This window comes from Marmota monax, unplaced genomic scaffold (genome assembly GCF_021218885.2).
Source record: "Marmota monax isolate L192 unplaced genomic scaffold, Marmota_monax_Labrador192_F-V1.1 WCK01_AAM20220418_F8-fsc00038, whole genome shotgun sequence".
Classification (NCBI taxonomy): domain Eukaryota; kingdom Metazoa; phylum Chordata; class Mammalia; order Rodentia; family Sciuridae; genus Marmota; species Marmota monax.
Genome location: NW_026692498.1, coordinates 5,864,301 through 5,877,166, shown reverse-complemented (window position 1 = coordinate 5,877,166; position 12,866 = coordinate 5,864,301). Strand labels below are relative to the sequence as shown.

The 12,866-nt window shown below is 50.1% G+C and overlaps 1 long non-coding RNA gene across 1 annotated transcript in view; it reads right to left on the bottom strand.

Annotated features, from left to right (window-relative positions):
- Positions 1-12,866, bottom strand: part of LOC124093021 (uncharacterized) — a 31,479-nt gene that overhangs the window by 17,603 nt on the left and 1,010 nt on the right. Inside the window, exon 3 of the long non-coding RNA XR_006851826.2 lies at positions 10,561-10,620. This is a non-coding gene — a long non-coding RNA (uncharacterized LOC124093021). The remainder of the gene's footprint in view (positions 1-10,560; positions 10,621-12,866) is intronic.

Sequence of the window (12,866 nt, the reverse complement as noted above, 5' to 3'; positions counted from 1 at the left end):
TTTCACCACTCTCTGGGTTAATCTATTATCCTCGTTTTTACAGGCGAAAAAACTGAGGCACAGAGAGGTTAAGTAACTTTCCTGAGATTGCATAGTTAGTAAACGACCGAGTGAGGGTTTGAACACTCAGAGAGAGATCTCTACACGCATACCCAGTTGTCCCTTGGTATCCAAGGGTGATTGCTTCTAGGCTCCTCTACAGACGCCAACATCTATTAGAACTAAGGAGTTCATCAGGACACAAGATCATATACAAAAATCAACTGTACGGTCATCCCTTATTCAGTGGCCCCAGGATCCCCAGCAGATAACAACATCCAGATGGAAGTTCCTTATATAAAATGGCTTAGCAATGGCAGTAATTTACACACCTCCACCCAGGTACTTTAAGTCACCTCTGGATTGCTGTATACTTAACACAATGGAAACAGTTGTTCTCCTGTACTGTTTAGGGAATAATGACAAGAAAAAAAAATCTGTACCCAAGAGGTGCCTGTCAGTGGCAAGGTGACAGTTCTGATCTGTGGTTGGCTGGACCCTTGGATGTGGAACTGCAGGCACAGAGGGCTGGAGCCACACAAATCTGCAGGCATGGACATAAATGCAAATAATTGCACAGCGCAGTGACCTGGGTTGTGTGCAGAGGGCGGTGAGGGAGTGGGCGGGGCTTCACCCAGCTGGTAGAAGAGCTGCCTCTGATGCCCTGGCTGGTTCTGGTTTCCCTTTCATTTAACTCTCCCCTGCAGCTGGCCCCACCCCTGGCACCTGCACCCTCCTCCTAGTCCGCCTAGCTTCCCCAGCACTGACCCCAGGAGGGTGGACATAGGAGAATCAGAGGTCTTCATTCAACTTTGGGTTTCAAATGAGACTTTTCTAGAGCCCCAAACAGAAACTCTGGCATTGAGAACAAGCTTCCAGCTGGAGAAGCCTCCACCACGGGGCCCTCCCAGGGAGAGTGATGAAAGTCTGTGGGCCATGGAGCACTCACAGAGGACTCAGCAGCCGCCCAGGAGTCAAGAAGGTGTTGGGGGGATGGCTACCTTTCCCTGCATCCAGCTGCTGGGTGACCTGATGCTAGTCCCCACCCCACATTTCCCAGGCCCCCCTCCCCAGTCCACGCCCCAGGAACATTAGCACCTGCGAGTCTCCGGGGGGAAACTTAGCAGGGCATGGGGTAAACCCAGAGCCTCAGGGGGCTCCCCACCACCATCTCTGCATCCCAAGAAGATGGAAGAGCCTCCCAAGGACAGGGGCTCAGGCCAAGAGAGGACCTGGTGCCAGGAAAGGAGGGTGCTGCCCGCCTTAATGTGGCCTGCTGACAAGGCCTGGTCAGGCCCTGGTCAGCAAGAGTGGACGCAGTAGGGATTGAGGCCCCTGCCCAGAGTTGAGGCGCAAGACCCCCTCAGGGCAGGACAGAAAGGGGTGTGGGAACCGGGCGCCCCTTCCTGATGCCGGAGTCACAGTCCACTGCTCCGATCTGCCCTGAGATAAGCAACGGACAGAGGGAGAAACTGGGTTCAGGACCCATCAGAGGCTTCTGATTCAGTGGGTTGACAGAATAGAATAAAATCCAACAAAACAGCACAGAATAAGAGAGAAATTAGAAATAGAACTGAGCGGCCAGACACCGAGGCACTGCCTTTAATTCCAGCCTCTCAAGAGGCTGAGTCAGGAAGATCACAAGTTCAGGACCAGCCTCAGCAACTTAGTGAGACCCTCAGCAACTTAGTGAGACCCTGTCTTAAAATAACAAATTAAAAGGCCTGGGAATGTGGCTCCGTGGTAAAGTCCTCCTAGGCTCAATCTCCAGTACGGAAGGAAGGAAGGAAAGAAGGAAGGGAGGGAGGGGAAGATGTCAAAGTGCATCACATTGTTTTTTTTTTTTTTAAGTTTTTGCTACATAATTATGGATCAGATGTTGTGCTGGGTTTCAAAGTGCAGTAGATTTATTAGCACGAGTCAAAAATACAAGAAAGTCTTTCTCAAAGATGCTAGTCTAAGTGTAAAAAGAAAGTGACATTAAATGGTCATTATTAGAAATTTTGCTTCCATTAAGCAGAATTTCAGTCTAGCAGGCTACGTTCAGTTATTAGAAAATTAGAAGAGTTATACTTTTCACACCAATTTTTGTGCTTAAAAATCTTAAACGTAGTAAGTCATTTGTTTGGTTTGGGGCACAATGAGGCAGTCAGCCCTCCATGTCTGCAGCTTCTGCGTCTGCAGATTCAACCAACTACGGGTCAAAAGGATATTTGGGGGAAAAAATCGCATCAGTATGGAGCACATACAGATTTCTTTTCTTCTTGTTATTGTTCCCTAAACAATACCGTGTAACAACTATTTCCAGTGTGACAACTATTTCCATAGCATCTGCTTGTTACAAGTAATCTAGTGACGCTTAGGGCTTACAGGAGGACACGCGGGGGCTGCAGGCAGGTACTACAGCATTGTGCAGCAGGGATTTTGAGCCTCCAAGGGTTTGGTATCTCGGGAGAGGTTCTAGAATAATTCCCCACGGATGACCATGGGCGACGGTAACTTAAGATTTTTAAATGAATGTTGCTATCATCATAAGGGAACCAGTGGGTCCAACAGGCACAAAATTAGCCACTGTGACAGGGTGGGCAGGAGTGGTAACGGGACAGGAGGGAGCTCTCCCAGCCCTGGGGCGTGGGGAGGGAGAGGGGTCTTGGGCAAGTCCTGAGAGTTGAGTATGAGTCAAGCAGAGTCCCTGAGGTCATGACAGCTCCTGTCCAGTGGAAAGCGCTGGCCCTGGAGGACTGTCAGACAAGGGCCACCACAGCCTGGGAAGACAGGGTGACGAAGCCAAAGCCAGGCAACCAGAAGTCAGACCCATGGCACTGCCACCTGGCAGATCCAAGGCGTGGGCACAAGGAGCGAGGTCAGCGTTCGGACTGAATGGTGTCCTCTCCTCCACCAGCAAATTCATATGTCCAAGCTGTGTCTCAATATGACCATAAATCCATCCTCCATTTCTGTGTGTTCATCTGTGGATTCAATCAACAATATGGGGGGGGTGGTTTGCTGTACCGTGCACGCATGGGCTTCTGTTTACTGTCATTACCCCCAAGAATACAGGAAAATAGCTCTTCACATACATTCGTAGTGCATTAGGTAGTATAAGTAACGTGGATAGGATTTAAAGAACACAGGAAGCCAGGCATGGTGGCGTATCCTGTAATCCCAACAGTTTGGGAAGCCAAGGCAGGAGAATTGTGAATTCAAAGCCAGCCTCAGCAACAGTGAGGCCCTGAGCAACTCAGTAAAGACTCTGTCTCTAGATAAAATACAGAATAGGGCTGGAGATGTGGCTCAGTGGTGGAGTGCCCCTGAGTTCAATCCTTGGTACCAAAACACACACACACACACACACACACAAACAAACACACACGGGAGAAGAGGTGTCTTCAGGGAAAGGTCCAAGACATTCCTGGAGAGAAGGGGGACTCCACTCAGGACCAATGGGGTCTTGCATTTATGTGACAGAAAAGAACTTCAGCAAGCTCCAGTGGAGGCACAGACAGAAGTTTATTTTGGGACGTAGATCTCTCTATATATATTTTTGTAGTTGTAGATGGATACAATACCTTTATTTTATTTATTTATCTTTATGTGGTGCTGAGTATCAAACCTAGGGCTCACACGTGCTAGGCAAGTGCTCTACCACTGAGCTACAACCCCAGCCCAGAAGTAGATCTATATATAAGGGAGAATGTGGACCACCTCAGGACAGAGACACCTTTGGCGGGTAAAGCAAGAAATAAACAATTCAAGGGAGAATGGGGGCCTTCTCAAGAGTAGATACATGGTTTTGGGGTTCCTTGTTTCTCTTTTAAGGGAAACTTGGAGAGGGTTGGGTATGGGAAGGTGTATAGGGATGGCATCAGTCTGGTGATCTCAAGATGGGCTCTGAAGATCTGGTCAGTCTCAGGATCCTCAGGCTGATGTGGTCTCCATCATCTGATCAATGATAACACTAAATTATAAGTTTCTCAAAATATTGCATCTTTCTTTGCTTGATTGATTTATTGGGGGATTAATTAACAGTATGAGTAAGTTTATAGTTTTTTGTTTGTTTGTTTGTTTGAGCCCAGGGGCACTTAACCACTGACCGCATTCCCAGCCCTTTTTATTTTTTATTTTGAGACAGGATCTCACTAAGTTGCACCGAGCCTCACTAAATTGCTGAGGCTGGCTTTGAACTTGTGATCCTCCTGCCTCAGCCTCCTCAATTACAGATTTTTCAGGAATTTAGGAGTAAAGGGCCAGGAAGAGAGACTTGCTTAGGGCTGAGTGGCCTGGAAAAGTATGCAGAACTTCCAGATTAAAATCTTTTTACTTGTTCTTCCTTTGTGTCTCCTTTCCACTTATTTATTTATTTTATGCTACCTCAGGAGGATGCGTGCTGGTTATTGCAAATATAAAGCCATTTTGTACAGGGGTCTTGAGTACCAACAAGTTCTGATACCCGAGTGGGTGTGTTGGAGGAATCTCCCAAACACTGAGGGATAATTGTACCTGGAAATAGGGTTTCTAGGGATTAAGTGAGGTCTCAAGAGTGGGGCCCTAAAGAGGAAGAGACACCAGTAATCCAAAAAGGCCATGTGAGGACACAACAGGGAGCTGTCTACAAGCCAGGAAAAGAGGCCTCACCAGAAACCAACCCTGGTGGCATCTTGACCCTGAACTTTAGCCTCCACAACTGTGAGAAAATCCACTGCTGCTGTTTAAGCCGCGGTGTGGGGAATTTTGTTGCAGTAACCCCATCAACTAACACAGACTCAAGGCGGGTCAAGGAAAGAAGCAAGGCCAGCCACATAGTTTGCAGGGCCGAGTGCAAAAGGAAGACACTGTCTTGTTGAAAACGGAGTGAGAATTTCAAGACAGCAAAAAGTGTGCATTAAATCACGTGTGCAAACACAGGTTGTGCATGGCCCTGAAGAAAGGTACAGGGTGAAGGCCTTGAACTAGGGACAGGGGTCACGTCGGTGTGCTGGGCATACTGGGGTCCCAGCGTGTGCTGTGCACAGGGACAGGAGACAACCAGTTCAAATGGCCAGTGACAAGATCCAACAGCGTGAGTGGGGTTCACAACAAGGCAGAGTGCCCAGGTGGACGTTACTGCCCAGAGGAGCGAAGGTGAGGCGATCACACACACCTGCGCCAACCTTTGCAAGTATTTTCAGCGGGCAACACCCTTACTTCTCAAGGGCAGCCATGTGTAACCACATGACCCTGTTCTCCTGGCCACTGGGGACTGGAGCAGGGCTGATCGCTGACCCAAAGCAGCCAATCAGAGCTCTCTCCTGAGCCGGGCACAGATTGAAGTTCTAGAAATAGGAAGTGGGCAACGCGGTGGAAAGATCTCGAGGGAGCACAGAGGGAGGCGGGCTGGGGTCCAGACCTGGCTGATGGAGGAGCAGGAAGGCCCGTGGGTCAGAGAGGACCACAGCAGGGTGAGCGCTCCTGGCCAAGCAGGGCTGGGCGAGGCGGCCAGGAGACACTGCGCCTCATCTGCAAGGGTCAACTGCCCGGGGCCCTGTCCCCCACCCTCGCTCAGGGCCCTCCCACTCAGCTTCTACAGGACCCTGGAGCCACCCGCATCAGAGGTCACAGCCCTGTGGGGCGCTGTGCAAGCGCTTCCTGCAAACTCCTTCAGCTTTGCTATTTTTACACAGAATTCTCAGTTCCTGAGTGGGAGGCAGTAATGAGAGTGTGGGGGGCGGAGAATGGATTCTTTATTAAAAGGCTGGATTTAGATGGAGGGATTTTTCTCCTCATTTCTGAGGGGGAGCACTTCCTCCCGTCTGAGGAAGTCCCCCTTTCCCCTGATTTTCTCCTCCTGTCAGTTCCCTTCCTGGTCTGTTTGTTCTGGTAACTGGTTGTGACCACTCCTCACTGTGGGCTTGAATCCCACCTCTGCCACCCCTTAGTGTTTATTCTTGGCCACATTTTGTAACCTCTAGGTGCCCCCAATTCCAAATGTGTGAATTGGGGGTTGGTACTGGAAACCTCATCAAAGGGGCAACTGGGAGGATTGAGAGTCAATACACAGAAGGCACGGACTTGACACATGGGGGTTCTTGATTGTTTTTTTGTTTTTTTGGTGCCAGGGGTTGAACTCAGGGGAACTTGGCCACATCCTAGCCCTATATTATATTTTATTCAGAGACAGGGTCTCACTGAGTTGCTTAGTGCCTTGCCTTTGCTGAGGCTGGCTTTGAACTCACCATCCTCCTATCTCAGCCTCCTGAACCACTGGGATTACAGGTGTGCACCACCGTGCCCGGTGATTTTTTTTTTTTAATTGGCAAAGCACCTACTATGTGGTAGGCCTGAAGGATTGAAAGATGAATGAGAAATGACATTTGCCCAGCATGGTGGTGCACGCCTATAATCCCAGTGACTCAGGAGGCTGAGGCAGGAGGATCTTGAGTTTAAAGCCAGCCTCAGCCACTTAGTGAGGCCCTAAGCAACTTAGCAAGACCCTGTCTCTAAATGAAATATAAAAAGGGCTGGGATGTGACTCAGTGGTTGAGTGCCCCTGGGCTCAATCCCCAGCACCAAAAGAAAAAAAAAAAAAAGACACGACATCTGGTCTTCAAATGCCTGGCATCCACTAGGGGCAGGCACAGAGTGAATGATTCTAGAGAAGACACCGTGTGAATATGCCAGGTACGTGGGAGATGGCTGAGACTGGCTTGCTGGAGCAGTTACGAATGGGGTTTTGAAAGATAAAGAGGAGTTTATATCATTTGGAAAGAAGCAGACAGAGGCAAAAGGAACTGCACTGAGCAAAAGTTAGAGACAAGAAAATATTTCATGCCTGGTGGGGCAGCACACGCCTGTAATCCCAGCGATTCGTGAGGCTGAGACAGGAGGATTGCAAGTTAGAGGCCAGCCTCAGCAACTTTGCAAGGCTCTAAGCTATTTACTGAGAACTTAGCTAAAAAAAAAAAAGTGTGTGTGGGGGTGGGCTGAGGAGGTAGCTCTGGGTTAAGCACCCCTGGGTTTAATACCCAGTTCCAAAAAAGAGGGAGAAGGAAGAGAAGAAAGGAAGGGTTGTGTCTGGGGGATGATGAGTAGGGACTATGCCTGAAGCTTCAAGCATATGGCCTGAGGGATGTGGCAGCTGGATGAGAGGCTGGAGTGACAGGTGGGAAAATGCGATGAGACTGGTCCACCAGTGATTTCTGGCTCACTGGGACCAGGGAAAATGTTTTGCTCCCTCCTAGGCTAGAAGAAGTGAGACCATCGTTAGGACTTACCCAGCAGAGGAACCTCACTCACTTTTACCTCCGCCCCAGAAACATCTGTGCTCACTCCAGCCCAAGCTCCCTCGTGGGCAGGGGGTGGCGGGATGGCCTCTGGGGACCCTGCCTGAGGCTGGGCTCCAAGGCTGATGTTCTGGCCCTGAGGGACACGGGTGTCCAGACAGTGGGCGTTGGGCTGTAGCTGGAGGTGGGCAGCGGAACCCCATGGGCCCTCAGATCCCCCGGCCCCTCCCTGGGTTCCACCCCCAATCCCGGGCTCCTGCCCCTCCATCTCACCAGGCCTGTGCCGGCTCCAGGCTCATTGGCTGCCCAGCCCTGGCTGGTGACACCTGCCACCATTTCCAAACATTTCCCTGTGAGTTAAAGGACGTCTCAGGACAGAAGGGCTCAGGATCCAGAGCCAGGCCTGGTGATCCATTCCTCCTAGACCAGGAACGGCCTCCCCCTCCCAGGACGGGGGGAGATGGTGAACACAGCGAGGCTCTGCAAGGGCCTGGCCAGCGGCCCTGCCTGTGGAGCTCCCCAGGAGTGTGGCCAGAGTCACTGGGACTTAGGAGGGCCATGGCCTGTGCGTCCTCCCTCACTGGCCTAGTGGGCTCGGGACCTCGGGAGGCCGATGAGAGGGGGTTAGAGAAGCCAGAGGCCTGGCTGGATTTGCACGGAAAGCCCAAGAACTCATGGCTAGAGAAAGATATCATAAAGACACAGGCTATCAGGAGGACGGGGGTCTGTGAAGGACTGGCAGACAGCTGGGGGGGCTCGAGTGGCTCCTTCTGGGCAGAGCAGCTGTGTGGGAAGGGGGGGAGGAAGGGCTTTTTCCCCGCGTTATGAGTGGACTTGGAGTCTTCCAGAGAGGCTCCTGGAAGAGAGAGAACTTCAGTCCTTTAGATCCGAGCTTGGGAGCGATGGCACATGCCTGTGATCCCAGTGGCTCCAGAGGCTGAGGCAGGAGGATTGCAGGTTCAAAGCCAGCCTCAGCCACTTAGCAATGTCCTAAGCAATTTACCGAGAACCTGCTTCTAAATAAAATATCAAAAGGTCTGGGGATGCTGCTCAAATGGTTAAGTGCCCTTGGGTTCAATCCCTGATACCAAAATAAATAAACACATAAATAATAGATACTAGCCTGGCGTTTCTTTAAAAACATCAGGAGAGTCTCAGAGGAGTGTATTTTATCCACCGAGAGGGGCACATAAAGTCTGCAGGACAGGCCTGTTTTGGAGCCACAGTCCCTATTCCTGAGCCTGCTTGATGACAGGACGGGGAGGCTGGGCTCCAGCACTGTGAGTCTCAGTCATGGGATCCTGGGTCTGCTCACTCCTATTCAGCCATCCCCAGGGAGCCCACAGCTCTGAGGACTCCCCACCCAGTACCCCACACTGCCCCAGAGGAACCTTCTGCTCCACCCACGAGCTCTGGAAAGTTCTCTGTGCCCAGCTCCATTGTCCTTTCCACACACTGGGATGATCACCAAGTGTTGTAAGAGTTGGGAGAGAAAGTGCTCACACAGCGTCAAGTGCTGTGTAAACTCTGTTGTTATTACTTCAGAGGGAATGTTCGGGGGAGGTAACATTCCTCCGACCTGAGGAGTGGGGGCAGCTTTATCCCCCCTTGTAGACGAGAGCTTCCAGTCAGAGCCACTTGTCTGGTGTGAGAATTCAAGTACACATTTGCCTGACCTCAGAGTACTGGGCTGAGCCTCTCTAAAAATTAAGCTGGGCACTGTGGTCCGTCATCCCAGCAGCTCAGGAGGCTGATGCATGAGGATCGTGAGTTCAAAGCCAGCCTCAGCAATTTAGCAAGGCCCTAAGCAACTCAGTGAGACCCTGTCTGTAAACTAAATATAAAAAGGGCTGAGGATGTGGCTCAGTGGTTGAGTGCCCCTGAGTTCAATCCCTAGTACAAAAAAAAAAAAAGTTAAATGGTCCAGCCTGCAGGGGATGCAGGGCAGACAAGTGACCAGAGCCCCATGAGCTAAGCCAGGCCTTGGAAAATAGCCAGCTGCTTGCCAGAGCAGTGTCCCTGGGGCCCACGATCCAGCAGTCCTGTCTCGGAATGCTGCAGCCTGTGGTCACGACTGGCATGCCCTTCTCTATGTCTTTGTTTATCTTTACCTAAGGCTGACTGCACAAAGCACCCCCAGGGGGCCAGACCTCAGTGCAATGCCACACCTGGGGTGTCCTCAGTCCTCAGGAACCTGTCTCAATTGTCCTGGAGGCCAGTGGAGAATGAGGAGGATAGCACTGGGAGGCGGTGCATATGGGTTCACTCCAGGTCAATGGACAGCCATGGACATCGCCACCAGGACAGCCAGGAAGTAGCGATGCAGCTGGCCCCGGCTCCTAGGGCTTGAGGACAGAAAGGCAGCTCAAGAAGGATGAGTCACCAGCGCTGTGGTCTTCGCTGACTGGTCCCACAGCCACAGCTTGGATTCTAAGTCACTTGGGACCTTCCTAATCCTAGGAGTCCAAAGGTCTGGAGAGCCTCTGGCCAGAGGCAGCTAATTCATATCACCTCTCTGGGGTCCCTGCAGCCTGGGTACCTGAAGGGTAGCATCACCTACCAGCGGCTTACACACTGCAGGGACCCCAGGCAGAGGCCCCTCTGGAAACAGTCTCTGTGCCTGGCAGGGGAGGCCAAGTGCTGTCAGGCCCATGCCAGGCCTTGCCCCTGACCAGGGTTTGTGGTTAATTCCAGTTGTCTTGGGACTTCCATCTGTTGTTAGCTGCTGGTGAGACTCCAGATACCATGGCTTTTCTCCTCTCACTCACTTGGGTTCGAGCTACCCCCACCCCACTTCTCATCCTTCAGTGCTTCCTCGACTCACTCATTCACATGTCCTCCCAGCAAACACTCATTGCATTCCAACTGCATCCCAGCAGATCCCAGATGCCCCGGACAGCCCCAGCTATACAACAACAGAGAAGATTGACAAAGTCTGTCCAAGTGTAAATTTAACAGTAAGTACTCTGGAGCCAAGCTGTGCATGTTCAAATCCTGGCTCCATTGCTTCCCAGCTGTGTGACCATGAGCAAGTTACATAACATCTCAGAGCCCTGTGTGCCTGAACTTTAAAATGGAGCTAAGAATAGTGTTTCCCCAAAGTTTTGGGGTGAGGAATCAATGCCTTAAATTGGTTTTAAAAAGCCATTGGCCCTAATCTAATAGTAAGGATGCCATGTTGTTTTCAATTATTAGTCTTGTGGGGGTTACAGAAAATGAACTGTAGGGGCTGGGGATGTGGCTCAAGCAGTAGCGCGCTCACCTGGCATGCGTGCGGCCCGGGTTCGATCCTCAGCACCACATACAAACAAAGATGTTATGTCTGCCAAAAAAAATATATATATATATATTAAAAAATTCTCTCTCTCTCTCCCCCCCCTCTAAAAAAAAAACAGAAAATGAACTGTAAACAAAGACATAATAGCAGATTATAGCTGGAAGTTCTTATTTTTGTTTTTGATTTTTAGGTGCTTTGAATTGAAACCAGTCCTTGCACATGCTAGCAAGTACTCTCCCACTGACAGCCCTTTTTGTTTTATTTTAGGACAGCAAATGGCTAAGTTGCCCAGGCTGGCCTCATACTTATGACCCCCAGCCTGTCTCATGAGTGCTGGGTTGTAGGCACGTGCCACTGCACCCAGAAGAGCTTGTGTTTTAACTAAACTGTGATTGGTGGGAAGCGTTAGTGGGGCTGGAGAGGCTCCTCAAGGTGGGTGAAGCATGGAAGACAGAAGATGCAGTCGTGGCCACAGCAAGGAAGATGCTTTCCAGGCAGAGGGACCAGCAAGTGAGAGTCCCTGAGGTGGAAAATAGCTTGGCAAGTGACAGAAGAGCCAGAAGGAGCAGGTGGTGGGAGCCTGGTGGGTGAGGGGCAGTGCTGCGACAGCCGAGCAAGGCCAGAAGGGCCAGATCACACAGGGCCTCATGGACCACAGAGGGCTTTTGGCTTGTATTTCCAGTGCAGCCTGCAGACACACGAGGTATTTTTATAAATTGTGTTGAATCATATCACACATGAAGAGAAGTATACAAGTCAGAAGTGTTCAATGCCATGAATTTTCACACGACAAACATAGTTTTGCTTGTTTCTGAATCTCCTAAAAAATCTCCTGGGAGACCTGCACTGAGATCCCAGCCAGGATATGAGCAGCACCCCAGAATTCCCCTGTCTTAGTACATTTTCTGTTGCTTTAATGAAATACCAGAGACTGGATAGTGCATAAAGGAAAGAGGCTTATTTCGCTCATGGTTTTAGAGACTGAAAGATCAAGATTGGGTAGCCCCACTGATTTGGCCTCTTGACTATGTCACATCATGGCAGATGGCATCATGGTGGGAGACAGAGAGATTGCATGGCAAGACAGGAAATTAAAGAGACCTGGGAGACCACAGTCTTGCTCCTCCATAACAACCTTTTCAAGAAAATTCACCAGTGTCTCATACAACCCCTTTATCCCTTCCAAGGGCAACGACCTTCCACCAGGTCCCATTTTGGAAAAGTCCCACCACCCTTACATCACCACACTGAAGACCATACCTCCAACATACGAACTCTTAGGGGACCACTGGAACCATACTCAACCCTAGCACCTTCTTTGGGCCCCTTTGTGACCCCAATCCCATGAGAACCATTATCCTGACTTCTAACAGAACAGAGTAGTTTTGCTTGTTTCTGAATCTCCTAAAAATGGAATTGAGCAGCATGTGTCCTTTAGTATCTGCCTTCTCTCTCTCAGTGTCATGGTTGTGAGGTTCACCTGCCGCTCATCAGCAGCTACGATTCTGCTTCTCCTCTTTGCTGCATGGTATTCCAGGGTGTGGCTGTAGGTACCAGAGGACATCTGCACTTTCAACTGTTGGTGGGCGTTTGTGGTCTCCAGTTGGAGGCTGCTGTGAACACTCTTGGTCTGTCTTTGGTGCACATGCATTTGCTTTTCTGGTCATTGGAGGATTTTAAACTTGAAATGGATAAGATTTCATCTTACACTCATTCCAGTTCCCCAGGGGCACACCAGAATTGGACCAGCCTCAACTTTACCACTTTTTGACCCTACAGAAGCCCTTATCAAGTCTGCCCTTTTTTTTTTTTTTTAAATTTTTTTTATTGGTTGTTCAAAACATTATAAAGCTCTTCACATATCATATATTTTTTTTTTTAATTTTTTTTATTGGTTGTTCAAAACATTATAAAGCTCTTCACATATCATATTAAGTCTGCCCTTTTATATGGATGGTATGTGTAACACCCCACTCCCTCCCAAAAGGGAAACCCAGGCATTCTGCAGGACTCAGGTGTCCTCTGTCCTCTAGAAAATGGGCACAGTCTACCGAAGCTGCTGGTGGATGTGGATATTAAATGGAAACTGTGAAAGCCCTTGGTCTGGCACCCAGCCCCTCCCCAGCTCCAGGACATACCTAAAGCACTCTGTCCATTCTCCTCCAGGTTCAAGAAATGTCATGAAAACCAGGGCGTCCCCTATCGGTGAGGGTGAACCTGCAGTCCTTTCTTTGTCCTAGATCCCCAAGGTCTTGCCTGCCAGACCCAGGATGCTCACTCTCCACAACCAG